Source organism: Chiloscyllium plagiosum, chromosome 34 (genome assembly GCF_004010195.1).
Source record: "Chiloscyllium plagiosum isolate BGI_BamShark_2017 chromosome 34, ASM401019v2, whole genome shotgun sequence".
Lineage (NCBI taxonomy): Eukaryota > Metazoa > Chordata > Chondrichthyes > Orectolobiformes > Hemiscylliidae > Chiloscyllium > Chiloscyllium plagiosum.
The window spans coordinates 28,342,222-28,355,854 of NC_057743.1; positions in this window are offsets into that span (position 1 = coordinate 28,342,222).

The following is a 13,633-nucleotide window of genomic DNA, read 5'->3' on the forward strand; positions in this document are numbered from 1 at the left end:
AGATGCAGCTGGTGGAAGGAAAGTCTTTATATCTCATTGAGAGATTCATGTTTATGAAGCTGAACAGGATGGTCAGATCTGAAGGAAGTTAGGGCAGCAAATATTTTCTGAAAACAACTTAAATACTATACCAAAGTGACCTGCTTGCCCATCCAAATTACAGCTTTCCCAATGTTTTTGTCAGTGTGTAAATGTGCCACATTCAGCAAGATCATTCCTTAGCTTATGCTGGGTTAGCAGATTTCAGCTGGACTAGTTATAGTGAAGCTATCATCTGCCTCACTGCCCACAGTTAATTACCCTGCCATTTAAATCATTACTCAGATATGGTACCAGGTTGACCTCCAAACTGTAATCCTTCCTTTTTACTGAGAAGTGCAAGGCTATGGAAAAAGAATATGGAGTCACCAGGTTAGCACAGGCATGATGGCCCAAATGGCCTCCACTTCTGTTTGGTTATATGAAGTGGAAAAAAAGTTAAGGGGAATTTTAAATTTCACCACAGTGCAGCTATCTTTCTGTTAAAGATCTGTGTTGGCAGCCACTTTTGATAGGGTCTGGATCACTCCTTTCTAAGTGAATGTCTTTCTTTCTGCCTCTGATATTTCGATTTCTCTCTCATTTTGATTTTTTTTCTGTGTCTCTATCCCCAAATCATCCTTATAGTGCTGTAATGCTTGTAGTCTTTTAGCTAGCAAATTACCTGCTTTATTTATCAGACCTGTTGCCTCTCCACTTTCTGTCTGCTGCAATCTTCAGTTGACCCTTACGTCTCTGCTTCTTGATTGACAGCAACTCTGCTCCCCCACCTCCCAACATCGTAACCATGACTACTCCTCCATCTGTTCCCCCACCAGACCCTTCCTGCTCCTCTGTACTCAATGATATTGGCCCAGAGTCATGTTTTTTGTTAACCTTCAGTGTTGCATCATTAGTTCAATACGTCAATTAATTCTCTCTAGATAGTTCATTTAACTATGCTTTTTTCGAAATGTATAAACCATTTGGAAAAAAGGCTTTTTGACGTACGAAACAGTGGTTTGTAGATAATCTGAACAGTGCACTGTGTGCTGGGAGTCATGGTTCAAACTGTTTCCACAAGTAACATTCAGAATCAATTGAGCCTCTAATCTGTCCTGAGCGAAGATCTCAACTGTCAAACAGAAACATCAGATGGAGAGGAAACTTCCAAGAAATATCTCTATAGTTCTACTTTAGCACCTCTACCACACCACATCAGTGACAGAGACTGTGAAAAATGAGTGTGCTTGTAATCATCTCCTAAAATGCAGAATTGGAGACAACAGGGAGAAACCTGCTAGAAGTTGGGGCAAAGGCATTGGAAGAGGGTTACTATGAACAGGAGAAATCCATCAAGACTGTCCCAGCATTTAATTAGATCATGACTCATTTGTATCTTGACTTCATCTTCAATCCTTAGTTTAACACCTGTTCATAACAAAAAAATTATTAGTCTTCATCTTGAAAGCTCCAATTAGCCCCCAGCTTCCACAATGTTTTGGTCGAAGGATCCAGATTTTCCCTTTGGGAAAGAGTGTTTCTTGACACCAGCCCCAAGTGGTCTGATTCTAATTTTAAGATGTTACCCTCTTGTGAACATCCCCAGCAGAGGAAACAGTACCTACCTTATCAAATCCTTCAATCATCTTAAATGGCCTCAATTAATTGTCTACAATCAAGATAATACAAGCCTTATCTACACAGAATGCTGTTCTGAAGAATCATATTCAACTTCAACTCTGTTTTTCTCTCTCTACAAAGGCTCCTAGACCTCTTGAAGTTTTCGAGCACCTGTTTTTATTTCAGATCGCCAACATCCATATTACTTTTTCTATACTCTCTGTCCTTATTGTTTAAGCCTGTTACCCCTGAGAAATATTTGTGACTGTTAGGGGTATTACAGAATCACTGTGGATGATGCAGTCCTATCATTGCACTGACCATCTCTGTAAATTTTATATCATTCTGTCTCTGGAAAGAATTTATGTCACGAAGATACAGTTTCCCTCTCAGAATTTGACCTCACAGACATTGTGTGAACAGTTAGAAGCTGGATCAGCATCCAAAATGACAAGGTTCAAGGAAAGGAAAAGGGAGAGAGATCTGTGATATAATAGGGGGTGAGTGACTAATTGACAAAAGAGATGAGAGAACAAGGCAAAAGCTTGCCACCACTATTAATCTGAATTCGTAAACAGTCATCATCATTACTGTACTTAGAAAGCAGTTTCTTCTCAGTCCCCTGGAGGATGATGAGACCTCTGCAGATGTCAGCTGGGTTCTGAAAGGTCTTTGAAAGCAGCTTGGCATCAATAACTATTCAAAGTTGCTTTTCTCTTTGCAGAGTTCACTGGTGCTGTTGCCTGAAACCAAACCCCTCCCATCCCCAGCCATGATGAGGTTATTTACTGTGTCCAACAATCATGGTTCCACTTCTCAGTTTGCTTTTTCAGATGGTGAAATTAATTTAAAACCTTCATATTTGAAGCCTCTGCATCATGAGACTCTCAGACATATGGATGTCTGTGCAGTTTACACTTTAGATATTTCCATCCAAAAACTGCCTTCCCTTGAAAACACCTCATTCCCCAAGTCTTTGCCAACTTTCTGCTCAAGTCAGCCACTGGGAAGTGCACATGAGCTACTTGAGTGCAACCCTATACCTCCCCCTGAGTATCAACTTCATCTGACTGCTAGTGCTGCTCACCAAGTAATGGAATATGAGAGAGAGCATTTATCTATGTCACACTGCCAGCTTGTACTCAAGAGTGTGAACATTCACATGTTTCCTCAATGTGCTGGTTATGGCCCATTGTGAAACTAAAGCAATACAGACAAGAAGGCCCAGGTTTCATCCCTAATCAGCAAGCAGAACCAGCTGGTCTCAACAGTTGGACTCAGTGCCTTTCATAATCTTAGGATGTTCAACGCTCGATATAATCAAGTAAATACTTTTGCAGTGTAGTCCTGGTAGTACATTAGAGAAACAAGATAGCCAATTTGTGCATAGCAAGGTCATGCAATCCACAGTGAGGTAAGTGAACAAGTAATTTTTAAGTGAAGATGATTGGGGAATTAAAGGTTGATCAGGCCACTGAGGTGAACACTTTTGATCTTTCACATTCACCTTACAGTGCAGGTTTAACGTTTCATCTGAGAGACACCACCTGCAACACTGTAGCATTGGGCGTGTCAACCCTTAGAATGATTATGTGTTCTGGAGTGGAACTTGAACCTAGGACTCAGAGGCAAACATTAAAAAAGTACAAAAACCAAAGATTAATACTTCAAAGGGAGAGTGAAACCAGGCCAGTGAGGAACATGCTTTTTATTGCTGCCTGATGACCTCAGTTCCCTGTGGTTGTTGGGTGAAGATGGGACTGGATTTGGCTGTGATGCTCCTCCTAATTTCAAACTTCCTGCACACGGTCATTATCTGGGGTCACAGAATCAATATAGTCACCAGTACTGGATTTGAAAAGGCTGCTATGAACTGCCTAACAAGAGATGAGTCAGTACCTTCAGCAGGAAGTAAAACAAGAACATGCAAGAGGAGTGTACAAGGTTGGACAGGTCTAACGCTATCTTCCCAACAGCTTGTTTTGGATCACCAAGGAAAGGGTGCAGTATTCCAAATATCCCTGGCATCATTCAAAACCTGGATTCATTCAACGCCTCTTTTTGACAGTTTCTGGTTAATCAGAGTCTCTCTACCCCAAATGTTTGTCTATACCCGGACATTTATACCTAAAGCTGAAAATGTGTTGCTGGAAAAGCGCAGCAGGTCAGGCAGCATCCAGGGAACAGGAGAATCGACGTTTCGGGAATGCCCGAAACGTCGGGCTTATGCCCGAAACGTCGATTCTCCTGTTCCCTGGATGCTGCCTGACCTGCTGCGCTTTTCCAGCAACACATTTTCAGCTCTGATCTCCAGCATCTGCAGACCTCACTTTCTCCTCAAAGATTTATACCTAAAGGCAAGTTAGGGTCCCTATCTCTGCAGGAATGGTCTGAACCCTCCAAGAATTGAAGATTAATCTCCAGGTTAATATTGTGAATAACCCCAAAGAGAAATATCACAAGGGTTTTTTGCAGTCTTCTTATTATTTTCTTTTGAAATACTTTAATCAGTTGGTTATAAAAATATTGGAGATGTGGGGGTGGAAGCTGAGTGGTTAGAGGTGAGAGGGCACTCATATTAAAGCGATTGTCAAATAAATCATACATGAAGAAAAGGGATTTTTTACACATTAAGTGATTAGAACCTGGATTACACAATATCAGGTGGAGGAAAATACAAGTGTGGTTTTCAAAACTGACTTTGGATGGTTGCCTAAAAAGGGAAAAAAAATTGCTGGACTATGGGATAAAGACGAGAGAGTGGGACCAACTGAGTTACTCTTGTAGAGAGCTGACATGGATATGATGGACTGAGTGGCCTCCTTCTATGCTGTTACCATCCTATGATTCAATGTTTCCATGATGAAAGCTGCAGGAATGCATCCAATCGAAGTTGGCAGCCCTACAACAGACCATTCACATGAGCATTGGCCAAGTAAAGTTGGGCAGTTTTCTGAGAGGTTTTCTCAGAGTCAGTCTGTCGCCAGAGTCTAAAATAAAAGATAAATGATGTGTTAGGCTGCAGAGGGCAGCAGTTTTTCGTGAGTCCCACTTTATTTTTTTGGACCATGTGATGGGCCGGCCTCCTGCTCCACCCACCAACCCCCCTCTGCCTCCTCTCCCTTCTCCAATGAAGCAAATAATCAGAAAAGGGACTGCACACGGCTTCCTTTGTAGCCGCCCCCACCGCAAAATACAATCTTTACTTCATCGTGGAGTTGTAATTGTTGAAACTCTTGCCAGCTGGGGCTCGTATTTTCTTGCAGATGTGAGATGGGTTTGTGGTTTGCCCTTTCAGCACAATGAATGCTCTGTTAATCAGCTAACATTCAGAATAGTCTGGTGTGGGTTTGGATGGCAGCCAGCCTAATCCATCAGGCAATGGATTGTTCATTCCAGGCAGAGCAAGCAGAATGCCACCAGGACCGAGGATGATCACTCTGCATAGACAGTCCTCCATATCTCACAGGAAGATAACATCGGAGGGAGTGAGAGAAAAGAAAATAAAGCAGTCGTATGAATAATTTATCGTGCATTCATTCTGCTAACTTAAGTTACTTCTGCTGCAAGTAACCAGCAGCAGCCTCCTCTGAAGAGGGTAAGCCCCATAAGAAATACATCACTTGGTGCTACACTGAGCCACCCAGAAGGGGCAACTTCAATCTTCAGTCTGTGCTAATTTATTCAAACATGTTTAGCATGGTGGGTAAGATAGACCTCAGTGCCAGCATGGCTACTAGCAACAGTACAACAGCTTGCATTTATATCCAACCTTTAACAGTATGAAATAGCCAAACGCAACTTCACAGATCCTGGATTGGGATGAAGGAAATGACGGAGAGCAAAAATCTCCAAACCCTGACGAGATGGATCAGTCTACAAGGAGACATCGTGGAGTGACTTGAAAACAAAGATGAACATTTTTAAATTGCCAGGTGCTGTTGTAAGTCTGCAAGCTCAAAGGAATCGGGTGATTGGGACTTGGTCCATGTTAAGACAAGAGCAGCAGAGCTTTGAATAACCTCAAGGTAGTGGCAGATGGAAGATGGGTGGATAGTCAGGAGTTGTTGAGTTTGGATGGGACAAAAGCAAGGATCAGAATTTCAACAGCAGATGGACTGAGGTGGGAGAGAGACAGGAGCAAGTAAAGAAAATTAGCTCAAATTCGTTTTTGTGATCTCCACCCAGTGCCCCGACTGTGAAGAGCATCTATCAACCAGGAACAGGACCCAACTCAGTAGGTTAACCATCTAACACACAACAGTCTAGACTCACGCATGACAAATGGCTATTTGTAGAGATAAGACTGATCCCCACAGAATTCAATGTCTTCAGGAGGAAGGGAAAAGAGAACTGCAATTATACTTTCTTAATTTGGTATTAAGCACAATGATAAAGGAGAAAAGGTCTTTACAAGCTGCACTGCTGTGTAATTGGCTGATATGATGCATGTTACATTATTTAAAAACTTCTTGGAGTGTTCCTATGGGTAATGCTGGCAAGGCCTCGTTTCTTCATTTTGAGATCAGAATCTACCTTGTACTGTGGGTCCAGAGATACACAGACTGGCTGTGGTATACAGACTCCTTTCTCTCTCAACCAGCTGAGTTTTTAGGGCCAACCAACAGCTTTTCAGATCATTTTTATTAGTGAATTTCACAACTTGCTGCTGTGGGATTTCCAGTCCCACTGAGCCCCAGTCAAATGTACCTCTTCTCACCTCTCAGGGACTGAACAGTACATTAATATCAGAAAGCTATGACCCTTGATTTAGAATCCACCACCTCATGTGTTCCAATTCAAGGAACATTAGAAGAGCTCCATTTAAGAATGTGGAAATCTCTGTGACATTTCTTGTAACCTGTAATGTCCGATATAGGATTGTTTCATTGTCTCCAACTCGTCCCCATTTTCACTGCAGAGAGAAGTTAGATGGAGCAGAAACACTTAAACACTCACATGGACGAGTTGGGCTGACTGACGTCTTTCCATGTTGATTTCTCTCTCTGTGTATTTTCACCAAAGATTGGTGAGGAAATTCAGAGCAGCAGAAATGAAGGAAATGAGAGTTGTCTAAGACAGAAAAAGGTCTGAAACAACTGACAAAATAGACCAGTCTGGCCCATATGTGTCGAGGAGAAAGTGAGGTCTGCAGATGCTGGAGATCAAAGTTGAAACTTTATTGCTGGAACAGCGCAGCAGGTCAGGCAGCATCCAGGGAACAGGAGATTCGACGTTTCGGGCACAGGCCCTTCTTCAGGAAGGGCCTGTGCCCGAAACGCGAATCTCCTGTTCCCTGGATGCTGCCTGACCTGCTGCGCTGTTCCAGCAATAAAGTTTCAACCCATATGTGTCTGCAGTCCCACACCTGATTGACTCTTGATAGTCCCTGAAATGTCAGCTATCAGTTGTATCAAAATCATTACAAAGAATAGCAAGAATAAGTAAACCATTTGACTGAGACATGGGAATCAAATCAAGATGTGATGAAGGTACACCCAGCCCAGAAGATTCAGTACACTCATTCTCAGTAACATCTGGGGTCTGGTGTCACAGACTTAGCAAGCCACAGACTGACACAGTCATACTGTCTGAATTGTAAGATACAACACACATTGTGGACTGCTCCTTCACCATTCCCAGCTACCCTCGAGTATGTAACCTCTAGTGGCTACTAGGATCAGTAAAATATAAGGACAGAATGTGTAACTTCACAATTGGGGCTGAATTACATCTCTGAATATGGTTCTTAACCAGGAGACTACACTTTGACTCCCCAGGTGTAATATCATGGCAGATCCATAAAGCAAGAAATATCCTTCGATTTTTTTTCAAAGTGATTTATGACAGTACTTTTTCGACTTTCAATTTTAAGCAGGTGACCTCACTGACAGCACCACATGTTGGAGTTTGAGTGTAGCCTGAGCATCACTTTCCGATTATGTCAGAATACTTACCTCAAGTATCATGTTCAGCATCTGAAAGTGATAGAAACACTGCTAGGTGGCAATTAGTTTATAGGTGCCTTGTGCTGGTTTTAAAGCTGAGAAAGAAATTCAATATTCAAATAGTCTCCCGTCTGTGACAACACTGCAGAACGTACAAAACCCATCTCAAGTGTCATGTTTGCTGTGCAAACTGGATCAGAAACGGATGAGTGCATCAGTGTGTGAGCTCATCATTACTCCTGCTCTCCAGAGGTTTCAATGAGAGGAAAGCAATCTCTTTGACCCATCTTCCCTTCATTTGTGCTGACACAAGTCACAGGCTAGACAAGGAGAGCACTCTTAACTCTTACATGGCCATGGGAACGCACCTTAAATGTCTATCCTGAGCACCCACACTAGCTCAGTGCCTGAATGTAGCTGTTTCTCCTGAATGGGGTCCTGGTCACAGAATCAATCTCCAATCTGTGTTGGGCTAACTGATTCTAGGGGCAGAATCTTACTGGGATCTGAGCAACGTGGGCCATGGCGAAAGTTCTGGCAAAATCAGGTAAGAACCCTGGTGAGGCATATTGTGATGTCGGGAGCAATTCTTTTCTGTTTTTGTCAGTCAGCGAGTCAGTGAGTTAAGATTCTCACGAAGCAAAGGCAAGTTGCCACTCAATGGGGGCGATTGTGTGTTAAATGCCTTATTATCGGCACAACTCAACTTTATTAATATTCAGCTTCCTACCTTATCAAATGCCTCAAACAAGCTGGATGTGGAACTTAGAGTACACTGCTGTGACCAGCCTTCATGTTGCTCAGCACCAAACAGCATCTCAGGTCTCAATCCATGGGTACCAGCCACACATCTACTCGCCCATGGATGCTGGCAACTGATATTTGGCAATCTTTCACAACCATCATGGCACCTACCAGATACATGTGCAAGAGACTCAGGAAGTACAGGCACACATTGCACCAGCAGCTGCCACAGATAACTGCAACAGGGGCACTTTATACACAGGCACCGAGTTCATGGATTGGACCAGGTTGTATCTCAGGGCTGCTTGCTTGCTTGCAGTACTTACTCATTTTGTGCCATCTATATGCCCACAGCATCCATGCCGTGCCATACAATGCCTGTTAGCACATTGCACTTCAGCCAGAGTGAGAGGTTTTCAGTAATGCTGTATTAACGAGCTCTTCTGTGCAGTCACGCAGACAAGTTACAGGTTCTTAGGGACATGGCTGGGACTGGGAGAAATATCCTCCCACCAAGTTTTCAATCTGACACTTAGAGCATCTGCCAGCTGCCCTTGCAGCAAACACACTCCATGTTCATTCAACCAAATGGCCATGTTGGAAACTGGGTGGAGCTAGTCCTCAGTCCAGTCAAGGGAAGGTCCTCTGTTGGTCAGAATGTGCCAGTACCATCAGTCAGTAGGACAGTCTGCACCAATGCAGTAGTTAGGACATGGACAATGCTCAGCTTGCGATGCTCAGCATCAGGAGATTCAATCCAAGTGCAATCCAGGGAGGGAGCAACTAGCTTATGGCAGCATCCAAGGGAAAGGCAGCTATCAACTGAAAAGACCTCAGTCAGGTGTCTGACCTGTAATATCCAGGGGCTGCTTGCTAAAGTCAGTTGAAGGTCTGGGCTGAACACAGATGGGGGTCTGCCTGATAGTTGTTAAGGAGGGTATGAGAGAGGTTTGTAAGTGTAGACTCATAGAGACGTACAGCCCAGAAACAGACCCTTTGGTCCAACTCGTCCATGCTGAACAGATACCCTAACTTAATCTAGTCCCATGTATCAGCACTTGGCCCACATCCCTCTAAACCCTTCCTATTCATGTATCCATGCAGATGCCTTTTAAATGTTGTAATTGTACCAGCCTCGACCACTTCCTCTGGCAGCTCATCCCTCTCTGCACGGAAAGGTTGCCCCTTAGGTCCATTTTAAATCTTTCCCGTCTCCTCCTAAACCTTTGACCTCTAGTTCTGGACACCCCCACCTCAGGGGGAAAAAGCAGGGAGATCACTAAAGCTGGGAAGCTGCAGACAAGGAGAATAGAGGCATTTGAGGAGGTGTCAACAAGGAAGGAGACGGAATAAACCCAAGGTGTAAAGGGGTGTTCAAAATAGCAACAGGAGAGTGTGTTAGGCTACAAGTGGGGACATTTGTCAGTGGCCTGCTCAAAGGGAGCATGGAGGAATAGGGTAACGTTAGGTCTCAGGAAGCAGGGAGCTCAGTTAGTGGTGAGGTTCGTATGTGGTATCTCCACATTGGAGAGGATGAGTGGAAATGGGCTGTTGGAGTAGAGTGAGGTAAAAGGAGACATGGAGGGTCCAGGAGAGGTGGTACCTGACGACCGCATGGAGGCCTGGGCTGACAGCATCTGCTGCAAGCTATGTTCCCAGCCATCACTTGCCTATTCACTAGATTCAAAATACAACTGGAAAATAACTGGGACAATGCCCAGGGTGGCTGGAGTCGATGTCAGTTTGATGTATAAAAGCACAGACTCCATATTTGCTGGAGATTGAGGAGGTAAATATATGAAGCATGCATTTGCAAACTCCAGCTCAATTCCATTTACAAACCTTTCTTTGCGCGTGAAATGCCTGCAGAGTGAGCGTGCTGATGCATTTCATGTTGGTCAAAGGTGCGTTGTACCATATCATTGGTGCAGCTAAACTAACATTGTCATCTCAGTGATGCAGAAGCTTGTGGCAATAGCAAAAACTAAGGAGAAAGCTGGCTAAAACACCCTGTTACTTATGAAACTTTGAAGGGTCTCCTGTGAGGCAAGGGGAACATCACTATGGCCACTACTGAATGCAATGGAAACATAATGTGGTTCAGGGATTGGAAATGGGCTCAGAGCATAGCAAACACATTCTTTTCGATGTAATGTGTTGGTGATTTAGCTGGCATGTAAGTGCTGCGATCAGGGCTGTGGTGAAACAGATGGTTAAAGATGTGGTTCAGCAGCTTGCAATAGTCAGGAGGGCGGTGGTGCCCTCCAATATAGACCAAAAAGAGTGTGCTGCACCATCCGGTTGGGTTGTGCCCTGCACAATTGGAGTTGGCAATGAGGTGATGTGGTAGATACTGAGAAGCCAGGGTAACAGAAGAGACTATCTGTGGAGAGGGACAAGGACTTTGAGCTGGATGTCAGAGCTTAGCTTCACTGGGTGCTACAGGGCCTGATTGACACCCAGCTCCATTGGATGCGAACAGGCTGCAGTGGATGTGATCAGGTTGCAGTGGATGTGGTCAGGCTGCAGTGGATGTGGTCAGGCTGCAGTGGATGTGATCAGGCTGCAGTCGAGGCGATTGGGCTGCAGTGGATGTGATCAGGCTGTAGTAGAGGCGATTGGGCTGCAGATCTCCATCATGGAATGTCAAGCTCAAGATGCCAGTACTTGGTTTGTATTTGTTTCATTTTGCTGTCTGTCAATAAAAGCTCACTTTTGGACTTGTCAAATGTTTGTCTGTCAGTGATGTTCCCTTGGAAAAGGCACAGCAGGTCAGGCAGCATCCAGCAGTTACACAGTCAACATTTCAGGGGAAGGGAGGAGGTGATAGTGATAGGTCAGTGGGAAGGATGAACTGGTTAGGTGGGAAGCAAGATGGACAGGTCGGTCAGGTCAAGAGGGTGGATCTGAGTTAGATGGTTGGTTCTGGAATGGATTGGAGGGAGGGGAGATTTAGAAACCTGTGAATTCAATGTTCATGCCGTATAGTTGTAGGCTCCCAAAGCGGAAGATGAGGTATTCCTCCTCCAGTTTGCGGGTGGCCTTGGTCAGATGGTGGAGCAGGCTCAGAATGGATGTCATGGGGGCAGTGAGAGGGGGAGTTGAAATGGACGGCCACAGGAAGGTGGGGTTGTTTGGTGCTCATGGACCAGAGATGTTCCCGCAACCGTTCCACGAGTTTGTGCTCAGGCTCTCTGATGGAGAGGAGACCACATCAAGAGCAACAGATGCAGTAAACAAGGTGCGAAGATGTACAAGTAAATTCCTGCCGGATGTGAAATGATGCTTTGGCCCCTTGAACGAAGGTGAAGGGAGAGGTGTGGGTATAAGCTTTGTACCTCTTACAGCAGCAAGGGAAGATGCCAGGAGTGTAGAGGGGTTTAGTGGGGAGTGTGGACCTCCCACTCTCCTAAGGATATCCATGCTGGGCCTCCCACCTTCACCCACCTACCACCTAGCTTTCCCCTAGCCCCACCCCAACTTCCCCCTTATTTATCTCTCAGCCCCCTTCCCCCTCCCCAGTCCTGAAGGAGGGTCCTGCCACATCAACTCTCCAGATTCTCGGATGCTGCCTGACCTGCCGTGCCTTTTCCAGTCCCACGCTTTAGCAACTCTGACTCTCCAGCATCTGCACTCCTCACTGTCTCTGAGTGATGTTCCCTTACTGGACGATGACAATATGCAGGTCTCCAGTGGACACTGGGGGAAGAGGACCGTGACCGAGAGGCCCAGCTGGTTAAGGTTTGTATATGTGAAGGGGTGTCAGCCATGAACAGTGTGGCTTATATGGCTGCTATGCCATTATGTTGCCAATGATGGGGGGAGGAGGGGGCAACACCAGATTGCCTTCAACAATCTGGGCACAGAACAACCTACATGAGGAGTAGATTAGATTACTTACAGTGTGGAAACAGCCCTTTGGCCTAACAAGTCCACACCGACCCGCCGAAGCGCAACCCACCCAGACCCATTCCCCTACATTTACCCCTTCACCTAACACTACGGGCAATTTAGCGTGGTCAATTCACCTAACCTGCACATTTTTGAATTGTGGGAGGAAACCAGAGCACCCGGAGGAAACCCACACAAACAGGGGGGAGAATGTGCAAACTCCACACAGAGAGTCGCCTGAGGCGGGAATTGAACCCGGGTCTCTGGCGCTGTGAGGCAGCAGTGCTAACCATTGTGCCACCGTGCTGCCCAGAAATGGATTGGGCACAAGGGATGCTGGTCTGGTAAGTGGTGAGATTGTAAATGATAAGATGGGGATGGAATTGGACAAGAAGGAGGGTCGATAGTTATTGAGGCGTGTTTGATACAGAATGGTGAGAAATCTCTTCAGGTCTCGTGGTAAAACCCATCTGAAAAGCTCAATAAAATTGGCAGTTAGTCAAAAGGATGAAGTTTCTGCCCTCGATGTGGGTTGAGGATCAGTTCCCTTTTGTAAAACTCTTCTCTCCATTCAGGGTGACAATTAAACAATGGTTCTTATAGTTCAAACAATGGAGGCTAGAAAAATGTTTTCACACAAACACTTATTGTTACTAGAGGAAGGATGTGATCACAGAAAAGAGGGTACAGAAGAGATTTAGCGGGATTGTTGTCAGGAATGGAACATTTTTGTTGAGAGTCTGGATTGGATATACATGTGGTTGTTGTCTTTGAAACCGAGGAAATGAGGGTATATTTTGTTGAGGTCTATAAAATTGTAAGAAGCTGACACAGAGTTAAATTATAGGTTTTGTGACACAGTGGTAGTGTCCCTACCTCTGGGTCAGATGTTCTGGGTTTGAAACCCATGCCAGGACAGTTGTTGGCCATGGAATGTGCATTTGTAACGAGTACCAAGCTGTAACTCCTTCCAACACACCTGAAGGCGGGTGGTAAGTGCAGGAGAGTTTTCTGGTCAGCCATCCCGGAGAAGATAATGACAACGACTGCAGGACTTTGACCATAAGCATAGACCAATCCAATGAAAATCCATGGGCCAACCTTTGGTAACGAGGATGGACGAAAAGACAGCTAGACGAACAGAGTGAGTAGGAAGGATGTATTCCCTTTAATAAAGAGACCAATAACCATTGGGCACAGGCTTACAGTAACCCCTTCACTGTCACTGGCTCAAGATCCTGGAGTTCTCTCCCTAAAGGCATTGTGGGTCTCTGTACAGTACACGGGCTTTAGTGGTTTAAGGGGCAACTAGGGACGGGCAATAAATGTTGGCCCAGCATTCACATCTGCCACTAGTGAATGTTTTAAAAAGTGCAAGAATAAGAGTGGATTTGAGAAGGAAGATGCAG